General features: G+C 42.5%; 1 protein-coding gene across 6 annotated transcripts in view; it reads right to left on the reverse strand.

The window, feature by feature from the left end:
• Positions 1-23,960, reverse strand: part of ELFN1 (extracellular leucine rich repeat and fibronectin type III domain containing 1) — a 941,931-nt gene that overhangs the window by 742,146 nt on the left and 175,825 nt on the right. Inside the window, exon 1 of one of the 6 annotated variants that reach the window (XM_068244496.1) lies at positions 9,448-9,521. The exons of the other annotated variants lie outside the window; for them this stretch is intronic. The gene's annotated coding sequence lies outside the window, so the exon portion shown is untranslated. Of the gene's footprint in view, positions 1-9,447; positions 9,522-23,960 lie in introns of those variants that run through there. 6 annotated transcript variants of the gene reach the window in all.

Below are 23,960 nucleotides of genomic sequence, written 5' to 3' on the forward strand. Positions count from 1 at the left end.
CTGATCCACAGGGCTGAGCGGATCAGGTAGCCGCAAAAATCGCTGCTCCCCGCCGCTCCCGTGGGCTACAATAGCCCACTTTCACTTGCGTGACCCCTGGGTCACAACACTGCGCTGAGACTCTGTGGTCTCCCACACAGTGCAGAGAGGCGGGGGAGCGGCAGTAGGCATGGCCAGGGGAGAGAGCTGCCCAATAGCAGCTCAGGAAACCCTGTAGGAATGCCCCTGGCAGGCACTTTAAACAGGGAATCCTCTCCCCTCTGTTTACCTCCGAGTTAGTGACAAATCTTGTCGCTAAACTCACTAAACTTGGGGGGCTATAGCACGGGGGGGGGGGCAGAGTGCGGTGGTTGGGGGACACAGAGCCATGTCATTAGGTAGAGAACATGGCTCTGTGTTCCATCAGCCCCACATATCCCCACCTCGGGTTCTCTTTAAGGACAGAGTGCTCCAGGGGGGGGGGGCGGTCCTCCCCAACTGTGTTAAAAGATCCAGTTTCTGATTATCATGTACCTTATATGCAGTACCAGTCACACAGCAGTGTTGTTTCAGAGCCTTTCCACTGACAGCTTGGGAAAGTAGCACATGATGCCTCTGCTGTGCTCATTTTTTAGTTCGAAATGTATCATTTTTTTAAGTGGAATTTTCACAGAGAGCTATAATAACGTTGAATTTCTGTAGAAGAAATGAGTGCTTTGGAATCTCTGTAGACGCTGACAGAGTTAGCCATAACACATCCAAACATTGTACGACGTCGGTGTGCACTCCTAACTAGCAAAATACGGTGTTGCATCAAATGGGCGATAAAATGACTCACTTTCAGTGTCTCATGGGCAGTGGAAGCCTTTAAATGTTTCTGAGATGTGTGTTTTGCATTCACTCAATCGCTTGTCGGTTTTTGGCATAAAGTAGCGAGTCCTGTCTCTCTTGAATATAAGAAGGCTGTTAGAAAAAGCGCTAAGCAAAACAAACTGTTAGTGGCAGCAGTTAGGAGTGATCAGGTGTAGTGGGAAACATCCTTGTGAATGGGCCTTACCTGTGGCAGCAGAAATGCATATATGTACACACACACACACACACACACAATGTCCACTCAATTTGTGTCATCTATTCTGTGAGTAACAATGCAGGGCCCCAATGCCGTACAGATGCATCTCTTGGCAACAGCCCAGTGACACATCACATATCGGTGAAGAAAGGAGGAAGGATGATGGTGCTAAGAATGAAGGAACAGCTTCTGTGGGTGAGATGAGAAGGGTACAATGGCCTCGGTCGCAAAGGTTGATCCAGAATGCCAGATCATTAAGTGACCTTGGCAGACCTCAAAGGGCACCCGTATAAACACTAAATTCTAATCAGAGAATGACCCAACGGGAAGCTTCGGCTAAGAACAATCCATGGTGTGTACGAGCAAAGTCCCCAGACATGGTGAATGACTACTAAGTTGTATTACTCTCTATAGGTTTATTGTATTCTCTGTCATTCTTGAAAAGCTTGCCCCACTTCCGTTCTGGAAAATCACAAAAAAAACCCAAATTCCTAAATTGAGCCTCGTACAGACATTATACATGTGTCTGCCAATTTGTCTAGCCCTATGGGCTCCTCATAAAAACAACGTATCTTCTGCACTAATACACACAGCAGTTAGAAAGTTATTGAAGGCTGAATCTAAATAGTTCTAATAGATAGAAAAAAAGACTGGCACTAGCTGCTCACTGGTAGAATGGGCAAACAGCCGGACATGTGCTTCCAGACACGTGTGCAACAGAGGGACCAGGGATGGTCGTAGTCAGCCATCTTCGCTACGCTGGAACTACACGTATTTTTACGCAAATATGCTTCGCAATCTACGGCTATGTAATCAGAAACTTCACTACTTTTGCATTTCGTAGACTACGTGTTAAATTACGCAAGCTTTGCATAGTGCGAAGCATAGTTGATGCAACCGCTTATGCCCTTATGCGGATAAATTTCCGCAATAATCTTCAACCTATTTGCAAATATAAACTAATATAAGTGTACATTCCACCTTCCAATGCGGAATTGTATGCGTATAAAAGGGCAATAATATTTCTGCACATGCGCAATGATCCATATAGATGCAGTTACCGCACGCGTAGTTGACTTTGCAATACATTGTCAACTATGTGTAGCTGGCGAAGCTTCGCATAGCGGGACTATGACTACGCGGAAATGCGTACGTGTTGTTCTTAAACCTTGTCTACGAACTACGGTGCGTAGTTGCGTACTACGACGCGTAGATTCGCGCTGGCGTAGTTTACGAGCAACCCTGAGAGGGACATCCAATATGCATAGGAAGAAAAACGTGGCACTGTATCCTAAAACTGCACATTTATTCAACAGCTGGCTACAGATATATTTTATTTCTATTTCTTTGTTTGTCCTTTAAAAAGTCTCCCAGAATCAGCAACAGTGTTTTTAATCTGACAGCCAAGCGCTAAAAATCAATTCAAATTTATGCCCATCAATTATGTGGTGAATTTGTAAAAAGCATTGTCGTCATTTTTTTGCTCTAGAATTCCTAGAAGTTGTGACCGAATCATGTGATTTATGTTAATAAATGTTCCCTAGGCCAGGCGAGCGCCACCCTTGCCCTCTGTCCTTTCATTCATGTATAGGAAGACAGTAATTATATACTTGTACAATTTATTTCCATTTTGAATAGCCCAACAGACAGCAAAAAGAATTGAAAGTGCAACAATAACATGACAGGATGGGAGTAGAGTGAAATTTACAGGCTTATTGAGCCAGCCAGCCTGGAAAATCGCAGCAGTGCACGAGGCCGGGGTCACCCAGTAAATAGCTTAGGGTCAGAACTTTCAAGCTACCACCTCATATTGCAGCCAGCCTCAGCATTCCATAAACCAATCCTGGGTCACCAGGGTTAAGATGTCTCCTCTCTCTACTGGGACTTTAAAAATGACTTGCCATTGTGAGTTCTGAAATCTGTTCTATGCCTCAGCCCTGATCCCATTTCTCTGACGCCAAGAACGGGTTTTTAATTTCCCTCCTTGAAAAACCGAGACATTTGTCATGGGGAGTTTTTCAACAAAAAATAAAAATAGGCTTTTGGTTCTGAATGACTTTAATACCACTACAGTGTTTGTACCACCAAAAATAGAGGATCTCCAGAGGCTGTAAGAGAGAAAGGAGGGAAAAGTTGAAAGGCATGAGAGCAGAATAGTGATGCAGTATCTATGTAACTAAAAGGCAGCTCGAAGACATAACAAAAGTTGTTTAGGTGACTAACTGTACAAGAATTCTTTGCAAGCTTTCGAAACTTTAAGTTTCTTCTTTAGGCGTGATCCAGAACTTGATCAGAATCGGTTCTGATCTGGTTTTGTATAAATCCTGAAGAAGAAACTTAAAGTTTGGAAAGCTTGCAAAGAAATCTTGTGCAGTTAGTCATTGAAGGTATCACCTAAACAACTTTTGTTGTTATGTCTTCATGTTCTCTCCATGACTAATACCGGACCACTAACACAAACACTAAACACTAACCAGACCATGACTAATACCTGACTAATTACCAGTTGTAATACGGCATAGACGCAGTGCTGCGCATGTGTATTACAACTGCCGCCTACTGCGCTCCTGGCAGGAGTGAAAGAAAGAGGAGGGGGCACTCATGCAGGTGCTCTGCCAATGGAGGACGTGCGGTAGTGAGTTGTGGAACGCGTCACGTACGTTGTATGTGAGGGAAATGATACCCATAGGATCTCATGGACTTCTGGGTAAATTAACCCCTGTCCCCGTACATTCATTAAGATTAATTAGCATTTAAAATATGAGTATGTACAAGTTCAGCCCATCACTGGCCAGAAGTACCCTCAATATTAAGTAGCTAGAGGTACCCCCAAGTATTGGGTAGTAAGAGGATCAAGTAGCTAGAGGTGCCCTTGACTGAGGGGAGATCTCGTCAGTGGAATGCCGAGAGCTAGGTGTGTAACCTCTCATTTACACTCTCATCAGCACTCTGCATAGGGAAGAGGAAAGGGAGGCACTCGAGGAAGTTAGTGAGCCACCTTTCAATCATCAGGCACCTGTAGGCCCAGTGCATTATAGCAAATCTGGCCCTGCCCAGAGCCTTGTAGCATGTCTCAGACTTTAATGGCCGCTGAAATGAGCTGCAGTGGGGGATAATAAGGTGGTGCAACGTGATATGGTAAGTGTAAAAGGAGCCTAAAGAAAAATAAAGTTTTGGTTAGTGATCCACTTAGAAGTAAGAAAATGAATGCCATGTGGTGATATTTTGGAGAATACGCAGAACAGGATTATGCTGAAGCCATGTCATGGCCAAGCATAGTATTAATTACTGTGAGTTCACAGCTCTTGTCCCTGTTTAAGTACCGCTGACATTTCTGCAGGTGAGCCGTTCATCCGCCAGTGTTGCTGCTGCTGAGCAAGACATTAAATATTAACGTCCTTGTCAAAATGTTGTAATGATTCCTTCCTCCCTCTCACACCGCTAACTATTTTTCCAAAGGTCGCCGGTGCTTTGTACCCAGAGCTGAAACTCTCCAGCCCCCGTTCCCTGGTGTTCTTACCCCTTTTAGTCTTTGGCTTGTAAAAGTATTTCTGCTGTTTGGGGAAAAAAAGAAGATAAATCATAGGAAGTGACTGCAGATAAGGATGCTCAGATCCACCTGATGCGCCTGTCATCCAGTCACTTAGCTGCTAGTTATCCTCACTGAAGGTCAGGGCTTTGATTGAAATATCCAGAGATATGCTGGTGTGCTTAGGCTGACTTGTTAAAGGGGACACGGCAATAACCTGATTAGTTCAGCAGCAAACACGCAAAAATGGAGATCTACTGACTGCGTGGGGGGCGAGGGGGGTTGTGGGCAGATGGGACACAGAGGCATATTACCTGCTGCATGACATGCCTCTGGGTCCTCCCCACGCCAGTCTCTGTGTCCCCAGCGCTGTGCTATCACCCCGCAAAATTGCTGGCATGCAGCTTGTCGGCACCTTGAGGGGGGAGAGGTGTTTCATGCAGGAGAGGCACTCCCTGCTAAATGCCTACATGGGGAAATCCTGATTACCCTTCTCCAGCTGCCATTGGGTAGCTCTGCACGGCCTCTGTCCCGCCCTCCTGTTCTCTGCTCTGTGATGAGACACTCAAAGCTTCCAGTGTCATGACCCCAGGGGTTACGAAAACAAAGGCACTGCAAGCCACAGGAGGAGTGCGGAGCCGCTGGGATTGCAGCTACCTGATCCGGCCAGTCCTTTGGATCAGGTAGCATTTTTTTTTTAAGTTAAAATCCCCACCTCAGGTTCCCTTTAAGGTTGGAGAAAGTTATAATGGCACCTATTGAAAAGGACGCCCCATTCACATCAATGCAAATATTTTCTCTATTGGTGCCAACTGTATAAAAAGGATGTCATGTAACTATAAATCAACTTTTATCTTTTCCTTTCATTTTCATACCAACTTTATCAATTACAATAACCCATTATTTAACAAATAATAATTGCTAAAACTGCATGAATGTTTCTAAAACCGTGGTCTATGCTTTCTCAGAACAATTCATTGCGGTTCAACTTTTTGCACCCCTCCCTCCTGGCCATTTTCTGGGTATTGCTGAAGGACTTGCCAGCATCTTTTAATATCTAAAAACACGAATTGATTGGCCATTGGGTTTGTTAGCAATGGTGCTTATTGGCCACTGGCCAGCACTAAGCTGTTGCAAGAAAAAACTGATTAATGTCACCAATAACTATCGCACTCTTGTTGCTTTATCCAAACTGGTGGATTTGGATGGTAAGTGGTCAGTGAACATTTTTATCAACGATAATATAAAGATTCAAATAACCCATAACCACACTATACAGCATCCATTATTGGCGGGATCACTTGCTTTTGTTGCAGATAGGACGTCATACAAGGCAGCCTTAAAAAAAAAAAGATTCATGACTATCATGTTTTCATGATAATGATGCCTTTACCCAGGTAAATATCGCTTCTAATAGGGCTTATCCTACAATCCTGTGGCTCGTGGGTTCATTTTATTTAATCTTGGACTAACCGTTAAATTCTGGAACCTTGGCAGTCTGGGACACACCCCCTTCCAGAGGGCTCTATGAAGCATAATGCACTCTTCCCCCTGCTTTAGGAATGGTTAGTAGAGGTGGCAAGTAGTTATATGAACGGACTAGACAATTGTAAAGAGGCGCCCTAATAGTAGATAAAAGCATCTAAAAACAGTTTAAGATTGACAAAAACTTAAGGTAGCTTACCTCAATGACGACAAATCTTTGTAATAAACAAAAGATTTATTTATAGCATATACGGTGGCTTGCCAAAGTATTCGGCCCCTTTGAAGTTTTCCACATTTTGCCATATTACTGCCACAAACATGAATCAATTTTTTGGGAATTCCACGTGAAAGACCAATACAAAGTGGTGTACACGTGAGAAGTGGAACGAAAATCATACATGACTCCAAACATTTTTTTTGTAAATAAATGACTGCAAAGTGGGGTGTGTGTAATTATTCATCCCCCTTTGGTCTGAGTGGAGTCAGTTGCCCATAGACATTGCCTGATGAGTGCTAATGACTAAATAGAGTGCACCTGTGTGTAATCTATTGTCAGTACAAATACAGCTGCTCTGTGACGGCCTCAGAGGTTGTCTAAGAGAATCTTGGGAGCAACAACACCGTGAAGTCAAAAGAACACACCAGACAGGTCAGCGATAAAGTTATTGAGAAATTTAAAGCAGGCTTAGGCTACAAAACGATTTCCAAAGCCTTGGACATCCAACGGAGCACTGTTCAAGTGATCATTCAGAAATAGAAGGAGTATGGCACAACTGTAAACCTACCAAGACAAGGCCGTCCCGTCCACCTAAACTCACAGGCCGAACAAGGAGAGCGCTGATCAGAAATGTAGTCAAGAGGCCCATGGTGACTCTGGACGAGCTGCAGAGATCTATAGCTCAGGTGGGGGAATCTGTCCAAAGGACAACTATTAGTCGTGCACTGCACAAAGTTGGCCTTTATACAAGAGTGGCAAGAAGAAAGCCATTGTTAACAGAAAAGCATAGGAAGTACAGTTTGCAGTTTGCCACAAGCCATGTGGGGGACACAACAAGCATGTGGAAGAAGGTGCTTTTGTCAGATGAGACCAAAATGGAAATTTTTGGCCAAAATGCAAAACGCTATGTGTGGCAGAAAACTAACACTGCACATCACTCTGAACACACCATCCCCACTGTCAAATATGGTGGTGGCAGCATCATGCTCGGGTGGTGCATCTCTTCAGCAGGGACAGGGAAGCGGGTCAGAGTTGATGGGAAGATGGATGGAGCCAAATACAGGGCAAACTTGGAAGAAAATCTTTTGGAGACTGCAAAAGACTAGAGACTGGGGCGGAGGTTCACCTTCCAGCAGGACAACAACCTTAAACATAAAGCCAGGGAAACAATGGAATGGTTTAAAACAAAACATATCCATGTGTTAGAATGGCCCAGTTAAAGTCCAGATCTAAATCCAATCGAGAATCTGTGGCAAGATCTGAAAACTGCTGTTCACAAACGCTGTCCATCTAATCTAACTGAGCTGGAGCTGTTTTGCAAAGAAGAATGGGCAAGGATTTCAGTCTCAAGATGCGCAAAGCTGGTAGAGACATACCCTAAAAGACTGGCAGCTGTAGTTGCAGCAAAAGGTCGTTCTACAAAGTATTCACTCACGGGGCTGAATAATTAAGCACACCCCACTTTGCAGTTATTTATTTGTAAAAAAAATTTTGGAAACATGTATAAATTTTGTTCCACTTCTCACATGTACACTACTTTGTATTGGTCTTTCACGTGGAATTCCAATAAAACTGATTCATGTTTGTGGCGGTAATGTGACAAAATGTGGAAAACTTCAAGGGAGCCGAATACTTTTGCAAGCCACTGTATATGAATGGAGACAACCAACATTGCAACTTATTTTGTGTCACACCTCCACCTTCCATGTTTGCCATCCCATAACTGTAAATCCTGTGAAATGCTGCTTTGAAATGGATGTTGCTCATCTAAAGAGATCTGAAAATCCCCTGGCTCCTTACTGTTTAAATGTGCTCTGCTTTCACCCACCATCTGCAGTTTGTACACCTACAGCAATATTGCCATGATACTAGAAACCCATGAAAGCATGTGTAGAACCAGGGCTGGCACCTATCATAGGGGCAAAGGGGGCAATTGACCCAGGGCCCCAGCATCCATAGGGCCCCAATTACCCCACTAAATTATGTGGTCGAGCCCGAACCCCACCCACCCTGCATGCTCCCTCCTCCCCCACAGTGAAAGCGGTGGGGACAGGCACACACTCACCTTGTCCAAGTTCAGGGGGGCCCACAGGTTACTTTAGCTCCAAGGCCCCATTGTAGGTAAAAATGGCCATGGGTAGAACAAAAAAAAATCTAAGTAGAGAGAGTCTTGAACCCGAAACTCTAGTGCTGCAAAGCTTTCTATTCATTAAATAAAATAAAGAAATGCAGCTTTAATGTATATTAACACAGCAGCTATGTAACATTACAGCTACACACTGGAAGTGGCCATAATGCTGTAATGTATGCATCAATGCAAGCTCTGCTTTAGTTCCAAAGTTACTATATCTGAAGCATCCTGACTGTTGCTTTCCAGAGTGCGGTTTGTTGCCCAGAACAGAATTTGACAATGTTTTGGGTAATCACAACAAATATTGTCTTCCTTTTGCTCATTTTGTCTGACTTAACAGCTTTGCTTTTTCTGAAGCTGAATAATCAAGTCTCAAGATTCCTGTAGACTGTAACCACGGCAATCCCCAAGTCCTATCACCAGAAATTTTTAGCTGAATACTTAATACATCTTGACATCTGCATGTTCGAATCCCAGCTGGAATCAAAGCATCACTGAGCCAAACTTTTTTTCAAGCGCTCTGCTTTTTATAGGCTATTTCTTCTTGCTGTACTGATCCATGAAATGTACTACCCATCTGTCCAACCTGTAATCCAGTACCTCATGCCTCTTTCTATATTAGTATTCATGCATGTCTTCACAATGTATATAGTAGAAAAATTGTTGATCCCTGATGGTTACCTGAAATTTCCAAGTATCTATAAAATGAGAGAGACCAGAAGCCCAATGGGGCAGTAACGTCCGACAAAGAGCTAAATAAGCATGCATATACTCACAAAGGTGGCTTGCAATAACTTGCAACCACCGTCAAAACCTGTGGGAAAATAACCGTCCCCGCTCAGTGTCCCAGGTCTGTGGATGCAGACGCTGGTAGGTCGCACTCCTGGAAAAGTTCTGGGGACAACAAAGGTCCACGTTACTCAGAACCCCTAAGGGTATGAGCTATACTAACAAACACTGGTGGAGGTGCTCTTGATGATATAAATAAATAAATATGGCTGGTCGTAGTAACGTTAGTGAGAAGTGTAAAGTCTTACCTTCTCAGAAGAACAAACAATAGGTAATGGAAAATATATATTTGGTGACGCAAATAAGACAACCCGTTACACAGCTCCTGTCCCACTTCCTCAGTTCAATTAAAAGTTCCTGTGAAGACGATTCAGTCACAAACGTGGGTGCCTAAAATTCCAATGTAAGATAAGAATAATAAGAATCACAATGGGCTCTATTCACAAAACTTCTCATAAATAACTTAAAGCAGTAGGATCAGCCATACTATGCCCAGGAAAAAAAACACATATATAAGTAGATAAATACTTGATCTACTTACATAACACATGTATTATACTGTCCACGTTTTGATTTCAGTGAATGTTATATAGTAAATTACGAGAATTCTGTTCCTGGTGGGGGCCATGTCTTTTGCCCACAGTTAAGACTAACTTGTGATGTCATTTCTGCCCTTTACTTTTTTTCTTGTCTCCTCCAATCACTGAGTCGCCTCAGCCTTGCTTGTAGACACAAGTGAGTAGGGGATTAGGTTTCAGATAAGAAGCTGGCAGGGAAATAAAGGGAAGAGGAGGAATAGATTATAGATAAAAAGAACCCCCAGCATGCAATTCTTTGGCACGACTACTAAAGGGCCAGTGTTCCTTAAGTATGTGATAACTCCAAATCATAACAGCAGAAAAAGTTTTGAAAGTTTTGAATGCAGGCTTAGCATCTTTATCACTTAATACACTCAGACCAGTTGCTGTTGAAATTTGATTTTTATGGTGACGATACCGCTTTAAGTTTGATAAAAATAACCTTTCAGTACATTTACATGCAAAATAATTACTCAAAGTAAGTTGTTCATGATTAATTTCACTCAATATTACTTTTCCTACCTTATTAATATTATATTTTTGCTCTTTGGAAGCTTAAAAAAGTAACATAGATATGGTGAAAACTGAGGAAACCAGGTGAAAAAGCTTTGTGAATTTAGCCCAATGCATATTTACAAAAGATCTGACACTCTGGAGGCTCTAGGAGAACATAACTGATTCTGAAAATGTGGTTTGCATTTCTTAATGCCACTGTCCAGCTAAAATTCTTATTAACTCTATGACCTCCTTCCCCTCCCACCAGACCATCAGTAATGGTGTAATATGATTAAACAGAAAAAAATGAGTTATGGGGTAGTCAGTAGTCACATTACTTCCTGTGGTAATTGTACACAAATTAAAGGCTGAGCTGCGCCATTATACTTATCTACCCACTGACCCCACCACTTGCCCCTCCAATAAGTGGTTAAATGTCAGCTGGGCAAATTCCCCCTTCCCATGCCCTGATTGGGGGGGGGGGGGGAGTGTAAGCAGAAGCTGAGCCACATCTTTCCTTCTGAACACCCTGTGACCAAGAATTTCAGAGATCTGGAGCACAGGGGTCATGTGACCACCTCTTTGCTAAATGATGGCATTGTTTTGCGTCTGATATAATCTAGTTTCGGAGGGAGACACCCACTGAGTTAATACATAGTTTAATACAGAAAAAAAGACTCTGCCACCTGGACTGCAGACACTGCTTGAGAGCAGTTTTTTGAGGTGGATTCACGTAACCCATACTTTGACTTTATCACTACAAAAGCTGTTGGCCAAGCTGGCAAGAGTGCAGGATTATCTTTCCATTACTAACTTTTCATCAACTTTCATTTAATGTCAGATCATTGCTGGTGTCCGTTGTAATGGAATTTTTAAACATAGCAACATGCAACAGCAATTAATATGCACCATTTACTGTGAACCTGGAAACCCTGCGTGGTGATGTGGAGTTTTCAGCTCTTCTAACACCTCTCCTCACATAAGCTCTCAGTAGCACAGTAAAGTAGCTGATTGCCAAAATATGTCCATCATCACTGTCTAAATGAAGATGAGGTGATGGCAAGAATAGGTTAGAAGGAGCTGCTCCTCCTGAGAGACTTAGACTGTCAACATCCTGTAGCGCGAAAAGCAATGCCCTGTCATAGGAGCTAACCTACTAAGATGACGATGGAGTCACCTGTAGTTTTAACATTGTATTTCAAACTGATATCACCCGCGTCATGCAGCACTGATGAGAATTGCAAGATGCAACTCCTGAGAGATCACTAAAAATTTGTAATGCAAAATCACAAATTCCTAAACGATTTCTTTTTTGCCATCTGAGTGTGAACTAGTGTCTTCTAGCAAAAATACGTTGGTGAAAACAGTAGCCACTAACGACAACTACAAATGACAGTAGGAAGCATTGAGTGATGCTTTCCACCACTGACTTGCTTGGTTGTCAGTGTCACGATCTTCAGGATGCCAATGCTAAATACAGTACTGCAACAACAATGCCTATCATAAGTACAGAGTGGGCTTCCATCTCTATAAAGAACAGTGGAAAATCAATACAAAATGAAATATTGTGACAAAGTGTATACAACAAACAACATTTATAAAGCACTTTTCTGCCATAGGACTCAAAGCACATAAGCCTAGCTCAGACCAGTAGTTGGTTGATTGGAAAATCGTGGTACAGAGGAAGAATGCTACAAGTCCACAAATACCAGGCTAAACAGGTGGCTTTTCAGTTGGGATTTGCACAACTTCAGGGCTTTTCAGTTGGGATTTGCACAACTTCAGGGATGGTGCTGTCTTTACTGGGTGTGGTAGGGCATTTCAAAGGGTAGGGGCAGCATGACAGAAAGCTCCAAAGGTTTTAAAGCACACTCTGGGAGTGACCAAGTTTATGGATCCTGCTGATCTGAGGTTGTGAGAGGTGTGGTGCAGTTTCAGCAAGTCCTTCATGTATCCAGGGCTCAAATTGTGTAGGGATTTAAATGTCACCAGTTCAAATGTATTACCTCTACTTTACAAGAAGTGAATTCATTTATAAATAAGAAAAACTGGCGCCGTATTTTAGATGTATAAGTTGGCCTGACGGTGACCCCAAACCTCTAGGGCTTTAACGGAGTGAATTAAAAGGAACATAAACAGCCGTTGCAAAGAGTACCGCAATGCACGTAATTGTATATAATCAAATGCCTTGTGTGAAGGAATGATTTGCATGGCTTCACTCACAAGCCTGATTATAACCATATGAAATTACCTTTTGTTTTAAGGAGACAAAATTGAAGATTGCAATTTTTTTTTAATACAAGGCTTTTAGCTTTCTTTTAGTCCAGTACAAAAATCCTGTTTGTTCTGGGTCACCACGACTTAACTGGGTACCCTGTAGTGAAATAACAGTCTTATTACATGCAAAGTGGCAGACCTGAACATTTCTTGTGTGGTTTTGGCCTCAGCAGGGCACCCCTCATTCTCCAGCACAACAAATCAAAAATCACGGCTGTATGACATTTCTTAGAAGTGAACATAACAGAAAAATTACTGTAAAGTAGTATACCAGGAAAGAATAAATGTCTTAGTTCATGCTCTGTTAACATAGTCAGTTCAACTGCATGAAATCACTGCTTCAGCTTCCAAGGCTTACTAGCATCCTGGACCAACCCCGTGAGGGGCAATGGGGGGCTGTCCAAATGTTCCAGGTCTCCAACTTTTCTACAGTGCCGAGAATTTGGGTCAGGTCACACTGGGGCGGCTGTTAGTGTCCCAGAGCAGACAGCAATGGACCAACAGATGTGCAGAATGAGCCTATGTTTTCCCAATAGGGTCATTCTGACATGTCTGCTTTTTTATCATGTCAGGGTATTCCTGTTGTATTACTGTAGTGGACAAACTCAGGGGCATAACAGAAGCCCCCATGACCCTCACTATCACTATATTCATTCCTCTCTTCAGCCATGCTGTGCAGTGTAACTCCTTGTGGCTCCCGTCCCTGCATGTCATGTGATGTGCAGCAGGGAGCTGCAAGAAGTTACACAGCACAGCACGGCGGAAAAGATGTGTGTAGAGGAGGCTCTGCTAGCTTTGCTGACAGGTAATGTAAGCTGCTGCGGTTATGCTCTGCTCTGGAGAGAGAGGCCACATTTTTAATCCTGAGGAGAGGGGCTAAGGGTTTTGCATGGGGCCATCTCAATTTCACTGGGGGGGGGGGGGAGGCAGGGGGGCAGCAGGCACTATATATACCCCTGGACAGATCCGACCTGCACAATTCTATGGCCAGCAGAAAAATTGCTATTCACCCCAATGCAATGCCACAAATGCACTCCTTAGGGTTTGTTCACATAATTTAGCGTAGATGGCCGTTCGATCGGAGCACAATGCGTATGATCACACGCCATCTGCACTGCTGATTCCATTCACGAGACTAAATGGGTCAGCACTGTGCTTCCCGAAAAACGTACTGGGTCCATTACAATGTGAGCTGAACCTTCCTCTTTCCTGTCTCATGCCTTCCCTTTATAGAGAAGTGCGTGAATTTCGTGGAATGCAGAATTTTGACTTACGCATCAGAATTTCGCAATTTAAAGAATTCACTGAATTCTGACATGCAAATTCTGACCATTATGTGAAATGACTGTATGTTCATGTAATGCAGCCGTAACGGACTAATCATAACTTACCTTTATTAGTGCAAAAATACTGTACATATGGACAGAGGGAGATACTGGTGGTTGCTTGGCAGTTGGAAACAGCTATTATTTCCCACAATGCAATGAGGTTCACAGACATCAAAATGTCAGGACCTAGGTCCTAACATCACACTGTGGAAGGGGTTCACCCCAATACCAGTTATACAGACCCCCTGAAGATCTAATCTAGAAAAGGAAAAGATTTTTCATGGGAAAGGGGGTATCAGCTACTGATTGTGATAAAGTTTAATCCTTGGTTATAGTTCCTCTTCCCTTATGCTATCCAGCCAATAAAATCCTTTTAAATATTACATTTTTCTCCCACCCAGAATCAGAATTGAAGCCGCTACCTGGTGACATCACTATGAAAATTCCAGCCTTAGTAATGCCGCTGCTTTCTCATATACTGTACTTATAGCATGTACTCTAATCATACAAACTGGCTGCTTAATATGCCAGCACTGAATGGAAACCCATGTTATAATCACCATTCTACATTAAGTGGGCTAACATGACTGAATACAAATGAACTGTTTTCAGAGTCATTTGCTAATTTGAATCTTAAACCCTGGATGACATCACATTTCTCACTTATGGGTTTATCTGCCTTTTTTATCCCTATTTTAATTAAGCAACAGTCCCTAGTGACTTAAGCTATTAACTATAAATTGCTACTGTGCTAAAGTAAGCTGAATCTGCTGCGTTAGGAAATTGTCTTGTTCAACTGATTCAAACTGTTCTTCAGCAATGAGCATCGGGAATTGTTTCCCCACCAACAATACAGTCACATAAGGATACTTGTTCCTTCCTGTACAGAAAACTTTCAAGTGTACCTGTCTCTGTTTTTATGATTAGGACAGACATCTTGTTGTTTGTGGCAATAAACCCCCGAGGACTTAGCCATTTAAATGAATTGACAGCTTCTGACCCCCAACCAGGAGCTTATACAGCGGAGGACTGTTACTGTCTTAATATTATAATTACAACATTGATATTATGTACCATATCAGATGACACCATGATTGGATTTGCACAGGACTCCTGCCTATAAGACTTTTGCTTTTACTGGTCTTCAAAATCTTATTAAAATCAAATTGGGGTCAGGTGAACAGATTGAAACCTTTATTAGCTACAGTGTTACAATTGTTTTTTTGTGTCTGCTTTCAGATTAATCAATAGGTGTCAAGGGTGTCCTCCTCCCTAACACTTGATACAGAATGCAGCAGTGGTATATCTGATGCAAGAGAAGGTATCACTATATTGGCTCCTAACAATCCTATAAAATCCCTTATTGGATTACGTTTTCGTGTTTTCTTCCATTTTATTCTCAATTTCATCTTCTTTCTTTCTTTAATGGTTTGAATTATTCTCATCCTTACCACATAATACTCATTCTACATTAATACATTTATACATTTTCTGCTGAGACAATGCAGGCCAAACAGATTACTCGTATTAAGGACAAGGTTCCTCTGAGTGCTGATCCCAAAAATGAAGGTGAAGTTATAGAACAAGAGGACTAATTTATTTTGCTGTCATCTCTATCCTCATAACTATTCAAAGTGGAATGAAACCTTCCCAACAAACTATCTGGAATTTCAGTCACTTAGATTCCCTAACTCGGAATCTTGGTGCCTGTAGAATAGGGGGAAACCAGGAGCCCAGGGCCGGGCCGAGGCATAGGCTGGAGAGGCTCCAGCCTCAGGGCGCAGTGTAGGAGGGGGCGCAGAATTCATTCAGCTGTCATTCCTAATTGTGTATGAAGCAGAAAGAAATAAGAAAAGGGGATACATGGCAGTGACTGCAAGCCAGATAACTAGATATTAAGGTGTTGGGGAGGTTATGGGCCATGTGGCGCCTCTTAGTCTAATAGCAATCAGTGTTTGATGGCTCGGGTGGCAGGGATGGAGGGGCGGCACTTTGGTGTCTCAGCCTTGGGTGCTGGAGTACCTTGTCCCGGCTTTGCAGGAGCCAGATGGTGCAATACCATTAGGAAGCGGGCAGAGACCTGCAAAATGCATTGTCAACATTTTAATCGTGCTTGAATAAAAAATGTTTCCAAATTTTGGTGTCAAATCAATCCCTCTGAAGAGGTAAGACACCTAATTTTTACTTTTATAGTATAGTATAGTATTGTATTAGTATAGTATATGATATAGTTCGATACAGGTACCTTGGGCAACAGCTCCCTATTTGCAACACTTGTATTCCATTTGGAGCCTCTTCTTCCATATGCAGCAATCCCTCTTCCATGTCCAGGTGCCCCTTTTTTCCAGCTGCCACCCAAGGCCCGGGCCTTGGTAGCTTTCCAGAAATCTGGCCCTGAATGTGTTGCTTTTAATTGTTTTCTCTTTTCTGCCACTACTTTAAGTGTGCGCCACAATATTTACTAGTATCTGACAAGCAGTGAAATTATTTCTACTCCTGTTAGTATTCTGTAAATAGAGGCAAGGTAAGGAAGGGTTCATTTTTATCGGGTATTATTATTACAAGACAGATTAGAAAATTATTGCCATATAATGTAGAGCAAATTACATTTGTAATGACATGGGGATAAAGGGTCCCCTGATTTCTTTTATCCAAGTGCAGGTGAATGATGGAGGATGAAATACTGGAAAGTGAAAGCTTTTAAATGAATCATTTGCAGATATTAAAGGCAGTGCATAACTCAAGAGCCACGTATTACTTGTTACACATTATCCAGCCTGGAAGACGGAGCCTCTATCTGCAGCACTATTATAGGATCCTCTATTTGTCATTATGTATTGTATGGGAAAATAGAGCCACTGTTTAATCAAGTTCTATAAAAAATTGAGTCGGGAAACGTTAAAGGAACATCAAATGAATGATAGCGCTTTCTTGACAATACATTATTCATTTCTGCTCCAAGTTAACAATACGAAGAAATAACAAGTTTCTAAAATGTGTTCCGTGTGATACCCAGTCAAAGCAAAACTAAAGGGAAATCAAGAAATCTGCTACCAGCCAGCGTAGATCTTCTAGTTTTTGGAGTTTCACCATTTAAATTGACATATTTGTGAAGATTTTGTTAACAGAAGTAATGAGAGCATTTTCAGTTCGCTGATTGTCTTGAAGGCTGGATAAGATTGGAAAATCAATGTCGTCCACCAACCTCAGTATAGTTGTGGGTCAGGTTCTACAAATTCCTCTCTACCAAAGGGTAGGGAATTCCAGAGCATGGGATGCCATCTATTAGGTTAGATGTTAATGACAGAATTGTGGGTAATGGATACTCACAAGAATGAGTTGCAGTCCTGCTGCAACCACCATATGGGCCTGCAGGAATATAACCATTCCTGCTCGATATACTGGATCCTCCTTGGTCTGGGTAGTCGCTCTCCTCCTGTATTCTCCCTACTTGTAGATAACTACAACTAGTAAGGACTAACACCTCTGCAGAGATGTCTAAATAACAAGGGGGTTTAAGAACTCTATACAGGCCCCCACACAGTTCTACAGAGGGATTTTTTTGTTGTATTGACCTGAGGAAAGGGACAAGGGCATGTGAAATGTGTTGTCAACAACTATATTTGAACATCAAATATCCCTTTCCTAAATTCTTGTTTTGAGTTATCACAGGAGTTTAGATACCATTTATTTTTCTTCTGGGTAATTACCCACACTAGAACGCATATATTTTGTAACATCTAAAAAACCTTAGTATAGAATTGCTAAAAATCCTCAGCTAGGAGGTGGGAAACGTTTGCAGGTCTTCTCTAGCATCTTTACTGCTTCAATCTTCAGGCAGAAGTATTGTCCATTTCGTTGGAATGGGGAAATTCAAAACTGGCAAATGAACTGAGTAATTGGGAGAAGACCTTATCATATACCACATCTGACACAACTTAATTGATCACAATATGGGGGGGTCCAATAAAGAGAGTGAATAATGGACAATACGAGTACAGCCTTTCTGACTGCTAGCATAGCCATCTGGAGTGGATATACTGTATATGTTGAAGAGTTCACAACTTAAATACAGTCTGTTTGCCATGTGTAATGTACCATTTTGCTTCAACGGATGTCTCCACCCTTGGGAAAAATACTTACATGAATATGAACACTGCTTGCCTAAATGGTCTCTCTGGACTCCAGATGGAAGTAGCTGCTACAAAACTCCATGAGACTCCATTAGCTTGGTTTTATTTTTGTTTCCTAGCAATGTTCCAGCACTCTATCATTATGCCAATCATGAAAAATGACTAACTGGCAACTCAGTACAATCCTACAATGAACACTAAATCGGTGCCAAACAATCCCCAGAAAGAAACTTTTATTTTAGTCCTGCGGAAGGGATGGAATCTCTTTCAAGTTGTTAATATTGAGTTATATTTCACTGGAAGGATTTTCTTTTACTCTCTGTCCTGACAGAAACTAGGGTAGGTTTTGCCAACAGAAATGAGATAGGAATAATAATACCAGTAGTAATAAGAGAAAGAATACAAAGGAGAAGAAAAAAAGAAGAAAGGGGAGAAAGAGAAGAAGACGACGCCTACTGTAAAGACCAAGCTATTGGAGGACTGATGAGTAGGAATACCTATCCAGACTTCATTGGTGTGCTCTGCTTCCTGTCCCAATGACCACCAGACTCCACATCAGGAACTCAATGTTCTCTAGAACAATACATTAGAAAGTGTCTCTCCTACTAGGACACAGCAGTAATAACTTGCAGCAACTAGGCTATAACATTTCCAGAGTATCTGAACCAATTTTTTTGGGGGGGCTGGGTTTTAAAGCGGCACTATCAAAGATGGATTAAGATGTAATGTGGCCCTAGGCAAGTTAGTAGAGTTGGCGTCCCTTGTGGCCCTTTTGGTACATTGAAGTGGAGAGAGGACAGAGAAGGTGGCAGGTGGGCCCCTTGTCGCCAACTAGGCCCCAGGCACCTGCCTAAGTTGCCTGGTGGATGATCCTGGTCTGGGCACTATGTGTAAAAACTGTAAAATGTAAAATACATATGTTCACAGATATAGACTTGTCCCAGATTAAACACACCATAAATGTTTTACTTCCTGTGCAGCTGTCACTTACTGTATAATATGTCTTATAATCAGACAACCTCTCAACCTCTTACTGACAGGTTTTGGATTAGCCCATCTCCTCATGGGGGGTTCTCAAAGTTTTTTTTAAATTGTTTCAGAAGGCACTCTGAAAATAACCTATACAAAAATACCAGCCAGTCTCCTTGGACACGTACCACTATTCTGGCAGTTGGACTGTGGCGCTTCCATTCAGAAATTCATTTTTAAAATGCAGGAAATCCTAAAAATCCCTCTTGCGGCAATAGGCTTATCCAAAACCTGTCACTAAGAGGTTCAGAGTTGGTAGATTACAATATCTACTGTGCATAACAGCTACATGGAAAGTCAATCACTTACAGAGCATTGACTCTGGAACAAATGTTTACCTTATGTCTATGTGTACATTTGATTATTTCATTTTACAGTTTTTCACCATAGTGCCCTTGTAATAGAAAAGTCAACCGTAAGAGCCTCCTGCAAAGTCCAGGCTGCAGCCATAAGTAAAGAAGCATATCATCCCAAGGTTTTAGTAATAAACCCACCAGCAGCTGTGCATGTTAAATAGAAACTTTAACCTAGGATTGAACTTCTAATCAGTAGCCAATGCCTGCTTTCCCATGAGAATTCCTTACATTTTCTCGAATAGATCATTAGGGAGGTCTGACTCTGTAGGAATGAAATTCTATTATAACACCTCCCACAGTGTGATGTCATGACCACGGTCTTGACAGTTTGCCGTCTGTAAACCTTGTTGCATTGTGGCAAATAACAGCTTTTTCCAACTGTCAGGCAAGGAATATCTCCATTTGTGCATAGAACACCTGGCAGAACTAAAGATGTCACCACCAGTGATAAATGTCAGAATGTAAATCAGGGTGAGGAAAGATTTTACAATGGGCAAACACTGACTAAATATTGTGAATATTGTAAAAAATAAGCAATTTTAGTCATGATATTTTCATTGCAGTTCCTATTTGAAGAGGTACTCCAGTGAAAATAATGTAATAAAAAAAATGCTTAATTTTTACAATAATTATGTATAAATGATTTAGTGAGTGTTTGTCCGTTGTAAAATCTTTCCTCTCCCTGATTTACATTCTGACATTTGTCACATGGTGACATGTTTACTGCTGGCCGGTGATGTCACTGGAAGTAGCTGCTGCTTGCTTTTTTGGCAGTTGCAAACAGCTGTAAACCGCTATTTCCCACAATGCAACGAAGTTCACTGACTTGAAACTGCCAGGACCATGGTCCTCACAGTTTCCTGTGGGAGGGGTTTCACCACAATATCAGCCATACAGACCCCCCCCTGATGATCAGTTTGTGAAAAGGAATAGATTTCTCAGCTACTGATTGGGATAAAGTTCAATTCTTGGTCACAGTTTCTCTTTAAGTTGAAAATGCCTAGGCACTAGTGAGCAGCATTTTCTCAACTCTAGTACTAATGTGCCTCCTCCATCACTTTCTGTTTTAGGATTTACCTTGCCTTATACAGGTTGTATTACTGGCTCAGTAATTACTGCAGCTATTTCTTCTCGGGGAACTTTTGGGATTATTTGAGGACACGCCACACAGCATGTGTAATGAAAGGATAATTATACTCGTCCAGCGTTTTATGGTGCTGTACACTAAATTCCATTCAATAAATTTGGAGTTGCGGTTCTACAAGAAAAAGTCGGCAATGTTTCATTAGATCAAGCTTTAAATAATATTCAAATGAATGGTTTTTAGAATTTTTTTTTGTCTTTCAAAATATGTCAGCTGCAAAGCTTTTGTTTTTAATACATATGTTTTTATATACTGTATATTCCCTGTGTGGTTTTCCTTGAAAGTACTATACAACTAATTGACTAGTCTTTGTGAAGGATTGCGGAAAAGCCGCCGCATGCTCTGACGGCGCGGCGGCTAGTTCCGCATTCAGCCCGGCGGTTTCTGCGTGGCGACATGTGTCTGATGTGGTTCAGCCTTCCTGTGCACCTAGGCTGAGGAATACGCGCGCGCGCGCCGAGAGGCAGAAGCTTTATGGGAAGCAGAAAGGGGTCAGCTGACTCTACTGGTCAGCTGATTCCAGAACGAACGGCGGTTGGCTGAAGGGGACTGGGCGGCGCTGATCTGCGCTGCACTATATAGCTGCTTGTCCTTCAGTCTCACGTTGTCTGCCGTTGCGAATGCTTATGTGTTGGCACACAGACCACAGTCAGATCCTACAGTGTGTTAAGAGCCAGGTGGACCTGGGGATTCACACTGAGCTAGATTACTCTTGTGGCTTTACTGTTATGCTTTAGACCAGTTCCAGGGTGTTGTGACTACAGACCTCACACCCAAGACTAGGATACTGTGTCAGTTCTATGTTATGCTTTAGACCAGTTCCAGGGTGTTGTGACTACGGACCTCACACCCAAGACTAGGATACTGTGTCAGTTCTATGTTATGCTTTAGACCAGTTCCAGGGTGTTGTGACTACGGACCGCACACCCAAGACTAGGATACTGTGTCAGTTCTATGTTATGCTTTAGACCAGTTCCAGGGTGTTGTGACTACGGACCTCACACCCAAGACTAGGATACTGTGTCATTCCTATGTTATGCTCTAGACCAGTTCCAGGGTGTTGTGACTACGGACCTCACACCCAAGACTAGGATACTGTGTCAGTTCTATGTTATGCTTTAGACCAGTTCCAAGGTGTTGTGACTACGGACCTCACACCCAAGACTAGGATACTGTGTCAGTTCTATGTTATACCTTAGCCCGGTTCCAGGGCATAGAGAATAGGCCCTCGCACCTAGTTAGGGCAAGTCTGTTCATATTAGCAGCAGGGCTTCCTGCAACCCAGCCTGGGTCCCTCTTCTAGGGAGTCCTCAGGCTACAGGAATATTCCCCACAGTCAGGGGAGTATTCCTCAAGTCACTCAGGCCACCGGGGTCCCTGGTGGTCTATGCTCAGAGTTGTACTGTTACACCAAACACTCACATTATACTGGTGTCCAGAGGTTAGACATACCCGGTTTATTGGTGATACTGCAGATCATCCATAATCTGGTGTATATCTGCATTGCGGGTGATTCTGCAGATCACCAGTAAATCAGATTCTCTCTGCGTGTTGACACCCATCGTTACAGTTTTCTACTAGTTAATCTGGCCATAGACTTATAAATGCGTGGTAAATCAGAAAAAAACATTAAGTATGTATCAGCAATTTATCATGTAAGTGCAGTGGCATAACAATAGGGGGTGCAGAGGTTGCGACCGCACAGGGGCCCTTGGAGAAGAGGGGGCCCCAAGGGGGGCCACCCTCAACTGAGGTATTAGCTCTTTATTTGCTCCTTTACTGGTAATAATCTATAGATGCTTTGAATAGTAGTAATTAGTAATAAACTGTTCCCCATCCCCTTCTTGCACCTCTGACACTGTGGTTGTCCTTGGCAGATTTGGTGTACCAAATCGATCGTTGTGTATACAGTGCTGTGGCTACTTAGCTATGCCATTGTGTAAGTGGTCTACTACTTTGTACCAATGGACTTTATAGTTTTAGGTTTTCCTTAAAGCTACTGTCTTAGGCACTAGGAGGGGGGTTAGTGTTAGGCACTAGGAGGGGGTTTAGTGTTAGGCACTAGGAGAGGGGTTAATGTTAGGCACTAGGAGAGGGATTAGTGCTAGGCATTAGAAGGGGGTTAGTATTAGGCATTGGGGGGAAGTGTTAGGCACTAGGAGGGGGGTTAGTGTTAGGCAGTAGGGGGGTTAGTGTTAGGCACTAGGAGAGGGATTAGTGTTAGGCACTAGGAGAGGGGTTTGTGTTGGGCATTAGAAGGGGGGGGGGGTTAGTATTAGGCATGGGGGAAGTAAGTGTTAGGCACTAGGAGGGAGGGTTAGTGTTAGGCACTAGGAGGGGGGTTAGTGTTAGGCACTAAGAGTGTGGGTAGTGTTAGGAACTATGAGGGGGTTAGTGTTAGGCATTAGAATTGAGGGTTAGTGTGAGATTAGGGGGCCAGGTAAGTCCATAGTAAAATATTACATTGCCAATATTTTAACATCGTCCGACACCCAATTCAACAGGAAGTGCTGCAATACATACTCCACACAGCCTCTTATTGGGTACATTTTCATAATGTAATCACTATTTATTGCCCAAGTTTGCAACAGTTTTTTTCTCTAGGCTAAAAGGTGTTCTTCTGCCGAGGTAATTGTTTTCCTGTTCCTATAAACCTGTCTATAAGACCATTCTTGGCATTTATTAATTAAACCTTGGAAGAGAAGATCAGCAGATATTGATCCAGATGAAGTTTTGCATGTTCTTGGTAGGAGCCCGAGGCTATTTCCCCTAGATGCAGTACATCTATCTGACATTACCGGCAAGATGCACCAAGAGAGCTGACTGTTTAATGAAGGTCTCATTCTGCAGTCAAAGAGAATACAATGCCGGCTACCCAGATTAAATGCCTTGCCGACACATATCTCTTCTTTGGTGTATATCCTGAGTTGTATAAAAAAATGAAGGTGAGGGAAGCTCATAATAAAATATGTTTCATTGAGAAGAGATGAAATAAAGCCGACATCTCCCAGTAATGTAAGGAAAGTCAAGCAGCATTTTCCTGTGATCAATACAGTGGATGTGCATTGAGAATAATACAGTTCTGACAGTGTAAGTGGAATTTTATAGGGTAATGACGCTCTCTCTCTCGCTCTATCCTCAGTGAATTGACCAGGCAAGTACACCAGAGGGATGAGATATCTTTTATATAATACAGCAGGTTACTAAGTATAGTTAGCCGTGTTACTAGCTAAGAGGAAAGCAGTATATGAGTGTATCCAAACATGAGCTAGCTGAGAGGCAAATAGTGCATGGGCGTGTCCGAACGTGTGCTAGCTTATGCTAGCTGAGAAGTAAGTAGCGCACGGGTGTGTCCGAACATGTGATAGCTGATGCTAGCTGAGAGGCAAGTAGTGCATGGGTGTGTTCGAACATGTGATAG

Source organism: Hyperolius riggenbachi, chromosome 7 (genome assembly GCF_040937935.1).
Source record: "Hyperolius riggenbachi isolate aHypRig1 chromosome 7, aHypRig1.pri, whole genome shotgun sequence".
Taxonomy (NCBI): domain Eukaryota; kingdom Metazoa; phylum Chordata; class Amphibia; order Anura; family Hyperoliidae; genus Hyperolius; species Hyperolius riggenbachi.